Source organism: Crocodylus porosus, unplaced genomic scaffold, assembly GCF_001723895.1.
Source record: "Crocodylus porosus isolate Cpor-Errol unplaced genomic scaffold, CroPor_comp1, whole genome shotgun sequence".
In the NCBI taxonomy this organism is placed as follows: Eukaryota; Metazoa; Chordata; order Crocodylia; family Crocodylidae; genus Crocodylus; species Crocodylus porosus.
Genome location: NW_017728906.1, coordinates 132,402,949 through 132,421,912, shown reverse-complemented (window position 1 = coordinate 132,421,912; position 18,964 = coordinate 132,402,949).

The following is an 18,964-nucleotide window of genomic DNA, read 5'->3' as shown; positions in this document are numbered from 1 at the left end:
ATAAACCATCCCATAATTATTCTGGAATCTAAACTTTCAGTTTTTAAACAGCAGCACAGCAATGACTATTTCCACCAACTAAGGACATTATAACATTTCTTTCAGCTTCTCGGTTGCACAGAAACCTTTCAAAATGTAAAATAAGGTGAGTTTGTGATGCTTTCTTAGTTAGGTACAGACAGTCAAAAAGCCTGAGGCTGAATCAATTCAGTCTTTGCAGATTAATCCAAATTGCACTGATTAAATCGAAACAAAAGTGAACAGATATTTAACTTTGATTCAGGAAATGCAGTCACATATCTGCAGTGGCTCAGGCCAGAGGCTGGGTGTTTACTTCCTCTTCCTGCTGCCCTAAAGGTCTTTGGGATTTGCAGTCCATAATTACAGCAGCAGGACGCTGCAGGGTTTTTCATCATTTCCTCTTCCTGCTTCCAACTACCTCTGGGATTTGTAGTCCATAGTTGCAGCCAACAGTAAGTTTGAACAATGTTTAATCTCCCCTCCCTGGCCCCAGACCCCAGCTGGGTTTTCTCTGGTGGGGACAGTCCCCACCTTGTAGATTGGGCTGCATACCTAGTTGGGCTTTCCCCTTTTCCCTTGTCAAACAGTCTTCACTGTTCCAGCTAGGGAATACAAGGGCAGGACCACTGCTACTCTCAGGAACAGACAGCCCAGCCTAGGGCTGCAGAGCACACTGGGATGCTGGGGTACTTTGATTTAACTCAAACCAGGAAGGGATCTGGGGCAGAAGTTTCATAAACCAGTTTCATAGATTTCATAGACATTAGGACTGGAAGGGACCTCAGAAGATCTTCAAGTCCAGCCACCTGCCCCAGGGGCAGGAAGTCAACAGGAGTCACAGGATCCCAGCAAGATAAACATCCAAATGTCTCTTGAAGGTGTTTGAAGTAGGTGTTTGAACCACCTCCAGTGGCAGTCTATTCCAGACGTTGGAGTGTCAGACAGCAAAGAAGTTCTTCCTTATGTCCAGCCTGAAATGGTCATGAAGGAGTTTGTGACTGTTTGACTGTGTCATTCCTTGAGGTGCTCTGTTGAACAGACATTCTCTCAGATCCAGTGAGTACCCCTTATAAACTTATAGGCAGCCACCAGATCACCCCTGAGCCTGTGCTTTTCCAGGCTGAAGAATCTCATAGCTCTCAGCTTCTCATTATAAGGTCTATTTTCCTGACCTCTGATCATGCACATGGCTCTCCTCTAGACTCTCTCAAGCTTCTCTAAATCCTTTTTGAATTGTGGAGCCCAGTACTCCAGCTGTGGCCTCACCAAGGCTGAGTACAATGAGAGAATGACATCCTGGAGTTTGCTTGAGAAGCATCTATAGATGCAAGCAAGCATTTTGCTTGCTTTACTAGCTGAAGCATCACATTGATGGCTCATGTTCATCTTGTGGCCAGTCATGACCCCCAAGCCCTTTTTGTCTGTAGTGCTAGCCAGCGTAGCACCGCCGGGTCTATAAGTATGTTGCAGGTTTTTCTTCCCAAGGTGAAGAACCTTGCATTTTTCAGTGTTATACACCATCAGGTTCTCATCCACCCATTTCCTGAGCCTGTCAACGTCAGCCTGGATTACCCTCCTGTCCTCAGGTGTGGACACTTTACCCCAAAGTTTGGTGTCATCGAAGAACTTGGCCAATCTGCTTCTGACACTAATGTCCACATCATTAATGAACATGTTGAATAGTATAGGCCCAAGGACAGAGCCTTGAGGGACCCTACTGGTCACAGCACACCACGACAATTGACTTCCGTCAACTACCACACTCTGGGTCTGATCGTGGAGCCAATTCCCCAGCCAGTGGAACGAGGTGAAGCCGAGGCTGCAGTTGGCCAGTTTTGCTAAGAGGTGATCATGGGATACCAGATCGAAGGCTTTTTTAAAGTCAAGATATATGACATCAATCTCTTCTCCCATGTCCAGGTGATAAGTCACCTGGTCATAAAAGAAAATAAGATTGGTAAAGCAAGACCAGCAACAAACCCATGCTGGCTATCCCTCAAGATATTGCCATCAGTCAGTCTGTTAAGAATGGCCTCTTTGATAATTTTTTCTAAGACCTTCCCCAGGATAGAGGTCAGGCTCGTGGGCCTATAGTTTGCTAGATCCACTTTCCTCCCTTGATTGAAGATAGGCACCACACTGACCTTCTTCCAATCTTTGGGCATTTCACCAGAGCACCAGGAGTTCTCGAGTTTGATCCAAATCAGTTAAGTCTACATTCAACCAGGTTTATCTGAAACCAGTTTCAGCCATTTTGAAACTGCTTTGTGTGCACTGAGCTTATGTTCTGTTGCAGGTTTAAACCAGTTTCTGATCACTTAAACTGGTTTATGTGTAACTTCTGCCCCTTCTTGTGTTTGAAATTTTTTAGACAATAGCCACAGGCACTAAGTTAGTTATCTTCAAGTCTTAAGGTAATTTATGGAAGAGATCTTTAACATGTATCAGGAAGAAAGGACAAGAGATGAGAGGAACTACTTGAAAAAACAGTGCTCACACACAACAAACATATTTGTCTCATGCATGGGAGGATCCAGGATTTCAGCAAGGGGGGGTGCACCATTCACAATGAAGAAAGCTTAATGCGCATATACCTCACAGCTAAAGGGCACGTGGCTGCATCTCACAATAATCCTGGATGCAGAAGCTCAGAGTTCTCTGAATTCACCAGCTTGTTGGCATGGGCTTTCACCAGAGTCCTTGCTTTGGTCTGGCTCTGGAGGCAGGGGATGAGCACTGCTGCTTTTCACTCTTCCCCTCCTTCTCCCCTCTCCACGTACTGAATTCAGCAGCAGGGATAAATAGGGGACAAGTTAAGCCCCTCTTTTCCTCTATTGCCAAATTTAACCAGGGGAAGGGGGAGGAGAAAGAGGAAGGGTAAACAGCACTGGTGCTGACCTATTGGGCTCTGAAGCTGGATGAAAGCAACAGCTGTAGGCAAATCTCACATCAACCAGCTGTTGAGCTCACAGGACATGCAGGGCTCCCTGTAACATCTGCACTGACATGCCAGGGGGCTCTAAGCTCACCACGCATGTGCCACACAGCCCAAGTTGGGGAGAAACTTTACCTCTGCACCCCTTTAGATCTGTACATGATCTCATGCAGAAGGAAGAATCCAGTCCTTTTCTGGAACATATAAACATGGAGAAATGTAGATTTACTTCTCCCTCCCTTTGCAAGTTGCCATTTTATGCTGTGTTGATGACTGTCAAATCTAACTCATGATGACAAAGCTTTCCCTACCCTTGCAGAACTACATCTGAAAGTGTACCTATGTAGAATACGGCTACATCCACATAAGTGTGGATGTTCCCGGGGGACAAGTAGTGGTGATGTACCTTGCCCCGGGTGAGGTAAGAGAGGCTGGGGCCAGCACTGTGCCTTACTGGGAGGTCTCCCTGAGATGCAGCAGCAGCAGCAGCAGTTGTACTGTGTAAGTGGAAGTTTTAGCTAATCTTGTCTAGGTAGCAAAAAATTCAGCTTACATGGCTACCACTTAATGGAGAGTGAGGTTCAGACCAGGATCTCTAAAAAGACACGAAAACATAAAGACCTACTGCTTCATTTATTTTGTTTTCTTTTGGCTTGGTTAGAAGATGGTTTTAAAAAAAAAATCAATTTTCAAGAGGAATTTTCATGGTTTATGGGCCTTCTGCAATGGTGTGAATTTCTTTGCTGGGAAATTTTAACACCAAGTATCATAGGTATATTAGTTTTCATGATACGCAAGCCACACACTGCTTTCATTTAACCAGTGAATGCCATTTACTTCCATAGTATCATATCCATGTAAATGAGAACAGTGTTGTCTTTATTCCAAAGCATTAACTTAACACAGGATACCGATACATTTAATGGTAAAATATATCTATTAATTTGCATATGTGCTTCTCATGTGTGAATTATCCTGTTGGTTTGGAAAACAAATACTTCATTAGTTAAAACCTAAAAACAAACAGTCATTCATCTTACCAAGAGATGACATTCAATTTAAATCCTATTTGTTGTAAGTAACTTTTATAATAAAAACCATCCTAGAAGACACACAGCAAGGGTAAATGAATCAAACATGATGTATAGCCATTAAAAAAATATAGGATTGTTATACCCTATAAAGAATACGAAAAAAAGAGTGCAACATTCTAAGATAGCAGCTTGCAGTTAACCTGAACGACCTTTCAGTGAAAAAACTAGTTATCTTTCTGCAGTATATTATTGTTCAAAGATGAGGGTGGTTGTGGGGCAGGAACTTATATATAGAAGTGCAAATAAGCCTGGTTTGTAAAGTAGTCATGAATGGATGTCAGGTTTCATTATCACAGGAAAAATAAGGGCTATCATGGAAAGGGTAAAGATAGAAAGAGTGCTTATGCCGGCAAAAAGTAAAAAAGTAGAAATGAGAAAGAAAAGCAAATCAGATTTGGTAGATAGCAGTAGCAATGTTAAAAATTTGGAAATATTGTAGATTAAGGTCATGTAACAGTAAGAAGATTGAGCTCTAAATGGAAATGTTAACCTGACCTGTCTTTACTGTAAGGAAATGCTACAGTACTGAAAGAAATGCTATTCACTTTAGAATACTGCTGCTGAAATTACAGTCAAAGTTGACTTTTTTGAAATATTTTTTAGATGAGGTTATGGACCTTAGTGCAGGACTCAGTAAGTGAGTTTCTTTTGCTTTAAGTGTCTAGAAAAGATTTTCCTCTAATATCTGTCTCTGATTAGAAACTGTCTCTAGAAGTCTGCTTGAGAAGCTTAGACAGGATAAAGGCAATGAAGACTTGCACATCCAGGCAATCCTTTATAAATAAATCTCCTTTCGACAGTGCAGGGGGTGTTCCATATCTTCCACGTGACCACAGTTCTACTGGCCCTGAGCCCCTAAAAAGAGCTGATCCAGGGTTTTGGCTGTATGGAGATGATAGGAATAAGGGAAATAACTGAAGAAAGGAGCAAGACTAATAAGGTCCAACCAGGAATAAATCCATGTGGAAATAAATGAATCCAACTAGATGGCACATATGAGTATGCTCATATCTCAATATTTACCAGTGTAAAATAACTGGTAAAACACAGAGAGAGAGAGAGAGAGAGAGAAACAATAAAAGGAATACTATAAAAGCAGGACATTTACACCAGAAATTAGGGATTTGCCACAGAAAAAAAGTTCCCCAGGACCAATTTTCATTAAAGTTCTTTTGTAAACCAAGGAGCTTCCTGGTGAAACCCTTTCTGCTATGCAGGTTTAAAAAACTTTGGACATTTACCTAGCTTCCTGGCCAGTAACCATTCTGGAACTTTGGCAGAATGTTTGGCGTTTGGCAGCTGACCAGGAAGACAAAACTTCCAGTTTCCCTTCATCCCAAGGTCCTAGTTCTTCAAATCCATGAGCTTTGTCTCAAGTCCAAGAGCTTTCTGGGTCCCAGACCACCAGGTGAATCACATGAAGCTCGGACTTCCAGCAGAATGAAAACACATTCTGAAACCTCAAAATTCTTCATGTACTAGGATTGATGTTTCCACATAGCTCTGCTGGGGAATCCTTGATATGCCATTTAGAAAGGTCTGCATGAATCAGAATTAATTCATTAGTTCTTGAGGCACAGTGTACTTTGACTTCTACAGGAAGGATGAACCTCACAAGTTTGTCCTGTTGAAATACCTTCCATAGATTTTATTGAAGGTACCATTTCCCTCCATCTCTACAACATTACTTAGTAGCAAACACTGACACTTTCCATTGAACTTCAGAAGAAACCACAAATCCTTTTATCATGTGATTTCCCCTATTCCCTCATTTTAAAATGTGGCAATATTATAGAGCAGCTGGTCAGGGATATTAAATCTCAACCACATGTGGAACACTTTAATTATATCTCTGTGTAAGATGTGTAATGTGACATTTTGAGGCAGGAAACACTCTAGTTGTGTGTGCTGCATATAATGCCTTAAAAGGTCATTCTGTGCAAGACTGAAGGGTGTCATTCATCACCCTCCAGCAAGACAAAACAAGACTAATACACCATTCAAACCCTATTATCTGTATTTAAATGGCAGTGTTTTTACTTGTTTCCTTCTGTGTTCTGTTTTCTCTGTTTTACCTCGTCTAACACAGATGTCCTTTGATTTTTTTTTCCCTAGGAATCTCTTGAATTTAGTTTAATTTTTTTTTGTTATACATATGATAAACTGATACATTTACTGAGACCAGAGCTGGCACATTTCTAATATATTGCAATGATAAGTGCGAACAGAACTAACAGCTGTAGCTGGCGTAGTCTCCTTAAGTTAGCGTCAAGATCTAGTCTTGCTTGAAAGATTTATTGCGTCTAATATGAAGGAAAAAAAGCATTAAGTAAACATGAAAACATTTGCATACTAGAAACTCTCCAGGTGTGTATAGATGTTTCTGCACCCTCTAAAAGTTGTATTCAGAGTGTTCCATTTGAGGAAAAAACTTCCACACATAGGAAGAATGCATACAGACTTTATTCTGGATGCCCAAACAAATGCTTCTAGCAGTTCTTTATTCAAAGAAATGTTTGTCTGTACATTATATTTACTTGTATCATATTTACTTGAACAGAAGATGACCCTAATTATAAGCAGGAATCCAGTTTTTCTCCGATTTAAAAAAGCCCAATTTTTGGTTAAAAGCAAGTAACCCCATATTCACATTTTCCCATGATTTAAATGAAACATCACTAATAGATGGATATATAGATAGATGCCTGTCAGCTGCCAAATAAAGGGCATGGTCTGGTGGACACTCTCCAACCAATGGTTATGGTCAGAGATGGAAGCCCACTGTGCCCACAAAGCTTTGCCACACTGAGTGATCATACCACATCTGGCCTGACAGCCCCTCATAGACACGGGCATTGGAGCACCCACCCTATATGAACTGCCAGTGCACCTCCACCTTTCCCCATAATGCCACAAGGTCTCCTGTGACCAGTTGTAGTCCCAGGAGGTGCATTGTAGCATGGGCAATGAGGCCATCAGGGCCCCCCAAACCAGCTCTTCAGGCCTCCAAGCAGATGTCTCTGCACTCTGCTGGGCAGGGGCAGTAGGGCTGTGCAAAGCTTTGGTTCCTGATTTGAGTCAGCAGAGATTCAGCTCAATTCGGTAGGCAAATCTCTGAATCTGAATCAAATAAGAGGACCCTTTAATCTCTCCAAATCATATCAGAACCCTCTGAATCGATTCAGAGAGATTCAGAAAGATTTGGCAGTTTGGACATAGACACAGCTTTAAATGTTTTTTCTACATACCTCAAGGTACCAGGCAGCTTGTGAATGCTGCGATGGTGGAGTGCATGAAGCATCCCACAGGAGCACAGGGGACTCCCTACTGCACTCAGCAGCAGACTTGGAAATGGACCAGAAGGACTTCTGGTCCACTGGGGAGTGTGCAGGGGACCCACCTCACACCCCCTGACTTGGCAACTGGTGCCTCCTGTGTCTGGGGAGCACCAAGGGTCCCCCTGTGGCTGATCGCTGATCTGGGGACATGGGGAAGGCCCCCAGCATGCTCCCTGACAGACCCAGAAGTGGACCAGAAGTAATTTTACTTCCAGGTTCTCTGCCAAGCATGCGGGGGATCCTGTGGGATGCTCCATCCCCACCTAGAATTGCAGCATTCATGAACCATGCTGGTACCTTGAGGTATATAGAAAAACCTTTTAAAGCTGTGTCTGTCTGAATCGCTGAGCTCTGAATCAGCACCAAGTCTTTAGATTCGGATTCAGCCGAATTGAATCAGGGACAGTGATCCAAATCAACTAACTGAATCACTGTCCCTGATTTGGGCCAAATCCAAAGTGAATAGGGCCCACTTCACACACCCTTACTGGGCAGCTGCCTTCAATGCCCTGGGCATGGCACATGACTAGTAGCCACGCAATGAGGCAATGCCCCACAGCACCTTCAGGCTCCAAACACACAGCTGGGGATGGGCTGCAGATAGCTGGAACCAACCCTGGTGGCCAGGAGCTTCCTGCAGCTGGGTCTGGATGCTCGCAGGCCTGGCAGGAGCCTGGAGCAGCATGAAAGCATGGACAACATGGGCCTGGCATCTGTATGGCACTGTGGTGCCAGGCAGTGGCACCATGGTGAAGACAGGCTGCTGCAGCTGGCCTATGGCATGTGCAGGGGGACACAGTAGCTCCGAGTGCCTGCAGGCTTTTAAGGGCCCAGGGCTGTGGCTGCCAGAGAACCAGCCCAGCCCTGGGACAAGAGAGGCTCCCAGCCCCAGAGCCCTGGGGCTAGTCTCAGGCTGGCCCCTAGTAGTGGGGATGCTTATAATGCATGTGTAGATGCCAACCAGAAGCAAATTTGCACCTAGTCAGCATCCACACATGCATTACTGCTTACGAGTAAATTTCCTACTTGCATTTTCATGCTTATTACACAGTAAACTATGCTACTGTCCAGTAAAGCATCTCATGTAGACATGCCCATTGGTTCCCAATATCTTTGTCTTTAATCAATATTAGTTTTGATTTAAAAGTACCAGATCTTGGAAAAGTAAAAAAATTACTTTCCTAGGATTTCAAATCTAGATGACATAAGTCAAACTTTTTTTGTCATATACTAAGTTAATGATAATCAGGAAGTTAAACCATAATATGCATAATGAAAAAGAAAAATAGCAGTTAGAGTAAATAAGTATTTACTGCCTCATTTGAGTCAGTAGGAAGGAATTTCATGAGCCTAAGCATAGTTTTCAAACTTGGGTTTCATACAGATTGAGACTTCAAAAGCCTTCTAGTAAATTATGATATGAGGAAAGATGGTTATGTATTGCACAAGACTATTGCTCTTTTTGTTTTTATGTCATGTCTTAGACCGTCTGTTAGAGCATACAGTCCCCTTGCTTTGGGACTCTGGGCATTCCCCCCCGGCCCCAACTCTTGAGCTACCTACATTTCAGTTAACCACTTTTGAATTAGCCTAGCTCTGGAAAGAATGGACAGACAGTAAAAGCCAAAAAACTCAAGCAATAGAGTAAGTAGATTAGGAGCACAGAGAAGATGAGCCCCCTGTATTACTAGCTTGAACAAATCAGTGCTTAACCTTCAGTTTGTACTCTCAATCAGGCCAGCTTGCTTGAGTTTAAGCAAACACTGCAGTGAAAAGAGGCCTTATAAACTTCTCTAAATGAAAGCCACATATTGCAAATATTTACTCTCTCTAAAAAGTGGATTTCAGAGCCATAGCAAGCTGCCAGCCTTCATTTCAGAAAGTCTTGGCTGTGGCTCACTCATCTGTAAGATGTACTATGGGTTCAGTATTGAGAAACTCACACACACTTTTCTTTTGAACAATTCTTTTGAGACAGAAAGCAAGCTACAGTTTGGAGGGCAAAAAGTTTCTATTTCTTTTTCACATTTCTAACAAAAAAAAATATATTAACATTAACATCGTACTTTTATTCCTTTTTAACATAAGAATATAAATTAATATAAAATTTAAAAATGATGTAGATAAGGGCTTTTTGTTATAGAGCTAATCATTATTTATTTCAATAAGACTTATTGTGATGTCTATAGAAAAGGATATTAAAGATGTCTACTTATCTATAATAAATCTATATCACTATATTCCTGCAAGACAAATATTTTTAACAACATAATATCTTTTCTTCCCTGACTCTATGTTTTTGGGGGGTTTGTGCTCACTTACAAAAGGAGCTTTTTCTGTGTTGTACCCCTAGCCTAAGAAATTATTTGATGGTATTCTATACCCATTGAAAGTAATCTGAACAAGACATTAAGAACAACATTCTGATAGCTCATTTAGCAAATGCATAGCTAAAAAAAAAAGCCTGGGAAAAATTGCCTGTTGGGAGGAGGAGATAGGGTGTCAGTCTTATGTGCCCTGGAGATTCAGAGACTCTGGTTGCTGCACTGCTATTGCCCACCCCTGGCTCTGCTGCTGCTTTGGTGCCCGGTACACAGCTGTGGCATGGAGCTACTACTACTACTACTACACAATGCAGGCTGCTGTTGCCAGAGCAAAAGCTCCAATGGAGAGGGGAATTACTATTCCAGAAACCCCCAGTCAAGGTGACCCAGTGAACAGTCAGGACTTTACCCTAAATATCTTGTCAACATGAATTGACTTCTGAACAGCTGTGAAGAAAAAAAAAAAACAACTTTTAAGATGAATATTCAGCAGACTTTTCATGAGAAAACAAACTTCCAGTGCAATCTGAGCATTAAACTCAAGGTAAACTGAGCAAAACAATTGTTATATTGCTTAATTGCATTTTGTCTGCTTGGAATTTAATTCATGTTTTAGCACATGTTAATAATATAAACTTAAAACAACAACAATTAGTGATGGAAATCTGGATCATCTGTTGCTATTAGCTATGACATATCAAGCTTTTAAATAAGCATAGTTCAAGTTTTTTTCCACCAATTTACTTAGACAAATAGCCATGAGGCATTTCAACAATATTCATCATTATCACGGTCATTGGCAAAGTCATATCATTATCTACCCCAGCAGGAAGAGGCGATCAGGAAAACTTTTGAAGGTTCCTTTTAAGGGATGATAAACATTCAGCATGCCCTGCAGTCACTTAATGTTACCAAAAACACCAAAGGCATCTTGAATATAGAATAGACAAATGGGTAGCCGAGAAACACATAACAATAAAGGTTATATTTGAACATATTGTTATGGTTTTTTGTTCCCCTTGATAAAAAAACCAGAGGTCACCCCACCTAATATTGACAAGTGTAAAAATCCTGTTGTTACTTTTAAAGAGGAGGACAGACCTAAATTAGAAGTTTAAAATGCTAGTGCAATATGCAAGCAAAACTGTATACAACATTTGACATGATTTGGCAAGGAGGCATCAATATTTATTTACCTAGTTTTGTGTAAGTTGATTTGACAACATGGACTTAGTTTCAAGATTAGCAGTTACAGTTTACACTTATCAAAGAGTTATAGCAATAACTGAAGAATACTACCTGGGAAGTGGCAGTATGTAATAATATCTCTCAGGTCCATTTGGGAGCTCTGTCAAGGTCTTCATGTCTTTCTATTCTAGTCTCATTTTCTTATCTACATATATTTCAACCTTTAATTGAATAGATGCAAGATGCAATGCATGAAAAGATTCATGACAGACTCAGAAAGAAATTATTCCCACTAGAAACTTAAAATGTTCTGGGATTAAGTCTTTTGGTTTTACCTGCTCTTTCTATAAAACTTCTCATTATTCTGTATTTCCAAGGTAAATAGTTTTCAACAAGGAAACGATAGCTCCAAGTAGACATGTAATGTAGGTAACTTTCTGACTCATGAGTGGGGTCCCTGAAAATGGGAGAGATATGCAAATACACAGCAAAAGGCCACATGCATATATGAAAAAGTAATTTTATCATATGTACTATTAGCATGCTCAACTGTTTGCCCTTTCTAAATAAAGATGATTTGCCTTTACAGATAAGCTTTTTTTTTTTTAATTGTAAAATGTCTCTCCACTTATCAACAGGGATCCTGGTTTTCTCTGATAAACAAAACTACAGTGATATCTACATATGAGTGGTGTTTCATTTTAAGCATGGAAAAAAAAGGAAAATTGAGGGTTTGTTTTTTTAATCAGTGAAAACCAGGATCCCTGCTTATCAACCTTTTAGCTAGTCTTTTTTTGAAAAAAAAAAAATATATATATATATATATTATAACTTGTTTGTAAATGCACAAGAAATAAAAATGCGGGCTAACACTCACATGCCTGAGTCAACCCCTGAGAACTAACAAACATTTCAACTCTGCTGGCCAGTTTCTCTCTGCTACAGCAATGTCCACATTTCTCAGTGTTGTAAGTATGTTGTAGTATTTCAAAACTGTGTGCAATTGCTTTGTCTAGCTTTAATTAGCTGTTTATCCAAATACACCAGTGTTTCTCTCACCTGTGGTGCTGAGTGTGCCTGTCTTAATCCTTCACTTCAGCTCTGAAACTCTTTAGGTCAATTTAACAACATTAAGTTAAACTAACCGGTGAAATCCTCACATCCTCCACAATATTCATTAGTTCTTCCTTCCCTAGAGGTTTATTCTTGTTTTAAGATTTGAGACTCAAATTGATCAAAGAATTTATGTGCTTGATTTTTAAGCTCCTGATTAAGTGTTCTGTTGAATAGCAATGAACTGCCAACTTGTTGCATTGATGAAGAGGAGGATTTTTCTGCTTTCCTTCACCCATTGGAACAGTATAGGCATCCATGTGACTGAAAGTTTCCTTCTCTGTTGCAAAATTCAGAGTAGACAAACAGGCAAAACTGAGGGTCAGAAGTCACTGAAAAACAGCATGAGAATTAACAACTGGGAAAGTGGTCAGTGAGGGGCAGGGTGGTTGCCTGGTTCAGCATAACCATAGCTGGAAACCATTTACATTCAATGAATGTCCCATTATTTTGAAAGGAATTTACTATTTGGTTGTGTTGCAATTGACATAGTTGTTGTATCTTTTAAATAGGAACAAACATGGCATCACATTGTTCATTTCCTATTCTTTTTATGTGGTCATCTTTTATCTAAACCATTTTAGACTATAAGATCTCAAGAGCAGACTGTACAACTAACTGCATTTTCCATGCTGACACATTAGAACACAATAAAATGCAGTCCTCAGCCTTCTATCAAGTCATTTGAACAACACACTTCTCATAGTCTTGATACACACAGTGGTTTATTTTTATGTCTGCCAGCTGGGGAGTAACTTCTTGTCTGACTGCAGTTGAGAAGTCTATCAAATATAAAGTAGAGACAATTATTAGTCCAGAAGTCATTAATGTTAAATGTACATCTCTTATTCAGATTCACAAACAAGATCTAGCCTTCTTGAGTATCCTGACAGTGCCTTTGATACCAGTTATTTTTACAGCTGAGTTAATATTACCACACCTGAGTGAAGTTTTTTAGCTAGAGCTAGAAGCAGTCTGCAAGGCTGTGGAATTGAACAGAGACATTACCAGGAATGGCTAACAGACAGCAAAATTATAGAAGAAAAGATAGCTTGAATAGTGGAACATCAAGACCATTAAAAAAAGGACAGAGGGTTGTTAACATCCATGGAGTAGAGATTAACAGGAATCTGAGAGATGACAATAAGCTACAAAGTCAATTGACTCTCACAGCACTGCCTGAATAGAAGTATGGCTTCCCCTCCCAGACAGTAGGTTTTAAAGTTTGGGTGGAGCAGGAATCAAGGAGGATGCAACTGCATCACTACACTTGCCCCCAGGATCTGCCCCTGTATTCAGATTCTGTTGAGGTTCCCCATGTCCTTGGGATTGAGTGTTTTTACTTATAGTTTACAGTTAGCATAACCTATTCCTGTTCCTCTTCTATCCATAGTATTTCATGGCTGCCAAAAAGTCAGCCTTGGCGCTCTTTTTCTCTGCAGCAGACCCTTTTATCTTACTCCTGTTCCATGGGATCCATGTAATTCTCAAGCATTCATCTGGCATGAAGGCCTTTGTCATCTTTTCCCTTCTCGCTTTCACCTTCTATGCAGTTGCCTCACCATGTTGTTTGTCTTGCTATGGCAAGTGTACCTCTGTGTAATGCTGCCTTTTTAATCTCTGCATGCAGCACAGGTTAATTCTAGAGCTTGTTTAGCACCTTCTGCAGCACTGCATACTGCTGTCCCTTGGTCTGTTTTGGAGTTGTTCCTGCTCTATAGCTGTACTCTAAGGCTAGAAACAGACATCACCAAATGGAGCAATTCAGCTCTGCTGTGATGTGCTGCCTTACAGCTGATTTTCCTCACTGAGAGAAACACATTGTCCTTTGCCCCACCCTTGATGGCGAGGGACTAGGGGTAACATGATCTCCCCACTGCCCCAGACCTGGGCAGGGGATTTGGGGCAGCAGGGAAAATTGCTTCCCCACTCAGCTGGGCCTGAGGGTGTGAAGCAGTGAAGAACACTGGGTATTCTCCCCTCCCAGCACAGGTCTGTGACAGCAGGGAAGTCTGGGACTGGCTGAGTGGGGAAGCACTTCCCCCACTGCCCCAGACCTACAGAGCAAGTCTAGAGTAGCAGGGAAAGCTGGGGCTAGCTGAACACAATTGCACCACAAAAAGTAATAGATATCCACCATGGTAGATTCTGTTACTACCTTTTGTTGAGCCACTGATGCAACCAAGGGTAAGGACATCTATTCGCTCTGAATTTGTGCCACCTTAAACATTAAGGTGGCACAAATGAGAAAAATCAAATGACTTCTGCTTTCACTCTAAGACCTATAAAATGCATGTTTCCTCCAGCTCCTTCAGGCTGTCTTTATCTGCTCTCTGAACAAATTGCTATTACTGCAACTTCTGTCTTGTCACTGCTCTCACTATTCATACCACAGGCTACTATGAGGGCCAGTTGTCCTATGATACAGATTATTACATCTAACGGTATGGTAAGTATGAACCAACAGTATGCCCTTGTTGGGAAGGCTAACGGCATACTAGGCAGCATAGTAGGAACTTTGTCAGAAGACTGAGGGAAGTGATTCTTCCCCTCTATTCAGCACTGGTGAGGCCACATCTGGAGTACTGTGTCCAGTTTTGGGCTCCCCACTGCAGAAAGGATGTGGACAACTTGGAGAGTGTTCAGCAAAGGGCAACAAAAATGGTGAGGGGGCTGGGGTATGTGACTTCTGAAGAGAGGCTGTGGAAACTTGGCTTATTTAGCCTGGAGAAAAGATTGAGGGGGTATTTAATAGCAAGCTTCAGCTATGACAGTGGTTCTAGAGTGGATGGAGCTAGACTGTTCTCAGTCGTGGCAGATGACAGAACAAAGAGCAATTATCTCAAGTTGCAGCAAGAGAAGTTTAAAGTTAGAGATTTGGAAAAGCTCTTTCACTAGGACGGTAGTAAAAACACTGGAACAGGTTACCTAGGGAGGTTATAGAGTCTGCATCCTTGGAGGTTTTTAAGACATGACTAGACAATGCCTTGTCTAGGATGATCTAGTTGGGGGTGGTCCTGCTTTGAGCAGGGGATTGGACTAGGTGATCTCCTGAGGTCCCTTCCAACTCTGATTTTCTGTGATTTTATGATTCCAAGTCAGTTTAGTAAATACATGAACATCAAGCTTTTATTATTTGTCTCTACACGTTTGCAAATGCAGATTTTTTTAAAGACGACTCATAATTCAGCCTGCAGAGTCAAACAATAGTTGGATTAGTATGAATGACCATTCTATATTTTGTTTGGTAGCTTTCTCTTCCTTTTCCAACTAATCCTTTTGCATAAATACATACTCAGACTGTAACTCAAAACCTATTAGGTCTATGTTTCTTCACCTACATCTCCAGTTTAAACAAAAGGGACCACATCCTCAGGTCATTGGAACCAATAGAGAGAGAATGATTACAAGAAAGAACGATCTGACCCAGTGTAACAGGTTTTTGATCTGCGGTGATAGAGATAAAAGAGTCTTCTGAATCTGAAACAAAGTAAGCCAGCACAGGAATGATTATCTAAATGCACAGAACTGATGAAGAGGCCTTTGAAGAGGAGAAAAAGCACATTAGAAAAAACTTGTTTCAAGAAACTCCATATTTTTATATTTATATTCAGTTATATTTGTTTCTATTTTCTATTTCAAAGGTTATAGTAGTTAAAACATCATATAAAAAGAATGGTCTTCTTGAGGCAAGTTATTTCACTGGCAAGAACTAGGTTCATATAAAAACTATCTTGATATGTATCACAGATAAAACAAATGTCTGGAAGTATTTCTTTTTATTTATTTTATCTCTATTTATTGAGAGAATGTTTTTTTGAATTTCAGAAATATTTGACTTCCCATTTTTACTCAAAACATTTTGATGAGGCAATTAGACATAGCATAGTAGAGCCCTGTACTACTGAAATACAGGTGTGCAGGTGTAATGCTAAAATATAATATTATGCAGACATGTAGGAGGGTTTTTACTGCTTGGACCTTCCCCTTTACTCTCTACTACCCTACCTCATGAAAAGATTAAGGGGATTGAAAAGAGTGTTTTATTCCTGATGCACAAGAAGGTGGAGCCAGAGTCCAGTTTCCTAGGTTTTTTTAGGGGATATCTTTCCTTAAGTTTAAATCCAAGTTAGTTCTCACTTATTATTGTAACTCAGGAATACTGGAGTGTCTGTTCCCCTCTCCAATAGAAGGAGAAGGTCAGCATGGCATACATGCTGAAGTTGGAAACTGCAGTTTGCTCACAGTTTCCCCTTCTCCAGTGTCTCTGTAGAGGAAGACTAGGACACAATAGCTTAACTATATACATGGTTTATTCAGGTGCAGAATAAAAGGGGAAGGGATAGAATAACTGGATAGGTGATAAAGATAAAATATTTACATATAATATATTCAAGTCAGCAAATAACAGAACAGGTAACTATAGCAGTCCCCAAGACCCATGAAAGAAACCTCACCCACAGATTCCCAGAGGGTAAGCACTCCAAAATATAAAGCACAAACAGTCAATAAACACTCCAAAATTTGAAATGCAGCAAGCAATTAATAAACACTCCAAAATATATAGCACTCCCAAATATATCCCTTCTGTAGAGGAGTTTCTCTTTCTGTAGCCTCTGATGGGGCTATGCACTGTGTCCCTCCCTGGTAGGAAACCCGTTCCCTGAGAACTCATGCTTCCCAGTGAGTAGGGGTCCACCAAGGGTTCCTGGTGTTTTGTCCCCAGCTAGGCAAACGGATCCTCTAGTGGGTGCTCTGTCTCAATCCCCTCATGGCGGTGTGTGGCTTGTTTATACACCTGGATGGCTTGGCTCTCTCAGCAGGTTGCAGGACTGGGTCACCTTGTGTGTTTGCCCAGGGCTGGGGCTACAGTACAGGCCTGCTGCCTACAGGTCCTCGCACCTGGTAGCGGGAAATGGGGCCTGAACCACCCCCCGCTCCCTCCAATGGCCCTCGGCCTGTCAATGACTCACTGTGCCATGGCGTCTGCAGCATCCAGCCTCGTGCCAGGGTTGGAGACCTGAGCCACCTCAAGTGGCTCCCAAGGTCTCTCAAGCCTACTTACCAATTAGACAAACATACCCTTTTGTCCCTAAGGTAACTTGGGAATCAAACATGGGCTGCTTTTTTGGCTGACAGCTCCTGTGACAAGTTTACACCTTTTATAATTACACTTGCTGCAAATAATATGCCACAACACGTGCAATGGTGGTCTTAACCAAACAGAAACCCCAATCGCCCAGGACCAGCATAGGAAGAAATCCATAGTATATCCTGACTGTACATTTGAGGTGTATGTAATGAGGTTAGGAGGGCAGGAACTTCTCTTACCTTTGAGGAAAGGTTAGTTCTTCTTCTCCCTTCTTTTTTGTGCTTAGGGACAGATTCATCCATCTGTCCTGCTTCTGTCTTATATGAGCCTGACTCCACCTGTATCTACAACTACTCTCTATAAAAGGTCCTCTATTATACACAGTCACATACATGAAGCATTTTCTTCCACTTATTCCTCTTCAGTAAATACTTTAAAAAAAAAACTGTTAACTGCAGAGATGCTTATTGTACTATATACCATAATGACCAGTGAATTTTTCACTAGTTTTACAGAAGATGCCAAGATCCAAGCTCTCTTCAACTGGAAAAAAGGGCCTAACCTGCTTGCAATGTGACACCTCATATCAGCAGCAGAATAAGATGCATCAGCTCTTCAAAGCCCAGCTTTGAGATGTCATGGAAGGATTACCGAGACTCATCCAGCCCTCTAACTACTACCCTGTGCTGCTCATGCATGTGGGCTAGTGATACTGCCAGGGGCACCCTGAGCAGATCAGAAGTGACAATAAGGCTCAGAGTGGAAGAGTGTATGGGACAGGGGTTCCGGTGGTGTTCTCATCAACCCTTCCAGTCAAGGGGAAGGGCCCAGGCAGGAGCGGATTCATCCTGCAGATCAACATATGGTTGCACAGATGGCTTCTTCGACCATGGGATGTTGTTCCAAGAAGGATTGCTAGGAAGAGATGGGATCCACCTGATGAAGAGAGAGAAGAGCAGCTTCAAAAAGACAGGGTCACTAACATACTGAGGAAGGCTTTAAACTAGGTTGGTGACATAAAGCCAGGGGATAAGGACCAAAGCCCTGAGGTAAGTGGAGAAGTGGGTGACCTGGAGGAAGCATAAGCAGGAGGGGGCAGAGGCAGGGTTTTCATTCTTCCTGAGAAAGTAGGGCATCAGCTTGGAGAGCTATAAAGCAGTGCACGGGCAATCCAGGACATTGAGAGTGAATGGGGACATCTTCTGGGTGCAAGTGCTGGACAAAATTAGGAAGGCCAAAGCACAATTGGAATTGCATCTAGCAAGGGATGTGAAGGGTAGCAAGAAGGGTTCTACTACTATGTCTGCATGAAAAGGAAGATCAGGGAAAGTGCGAGTCCTTTACAAAATGGGGGAGAAAGGATGCAGAAAAGGCTGAAGTATTCAATGCCTTTTTCACCTCAGTCTTCACAGGCAAGGTCATCTCCCAGACTACTGTACCTGGCAGCACAGTTTGGGGAGGATGTGAGCAGCCAAGAATGGCAGAAAAAACAGTTAGGGACTATTTAGGACAGTTAAATGTATACAAGCTTATAGGGCTATGCTGACCCAAGGGTCCCAAGGGAGTTGGCCGATGTGATAGTAGAGCTGCTGGCCATCATCTTTGAAAACTAGTGGCAATCAGGAGAGATCTCAGATGTTTGGAAAAGGCCAAATATAGTGCCCATCTTTCACAAAAGGAAGAAGGATCCAGTGAACTACAAATTGGTTAGCTTCACCTCAGGCCCTGAAAAAAAATGATGGAGCATGTGCTTAAGGAATCCATTTCTAAGCACTTGGAGGAAAATAAGGCGATTAAGAACAATCATGGATTCACCAAGGCATGTCAGACCTGACCAAGCTGATTGCCTTCTAGGATGA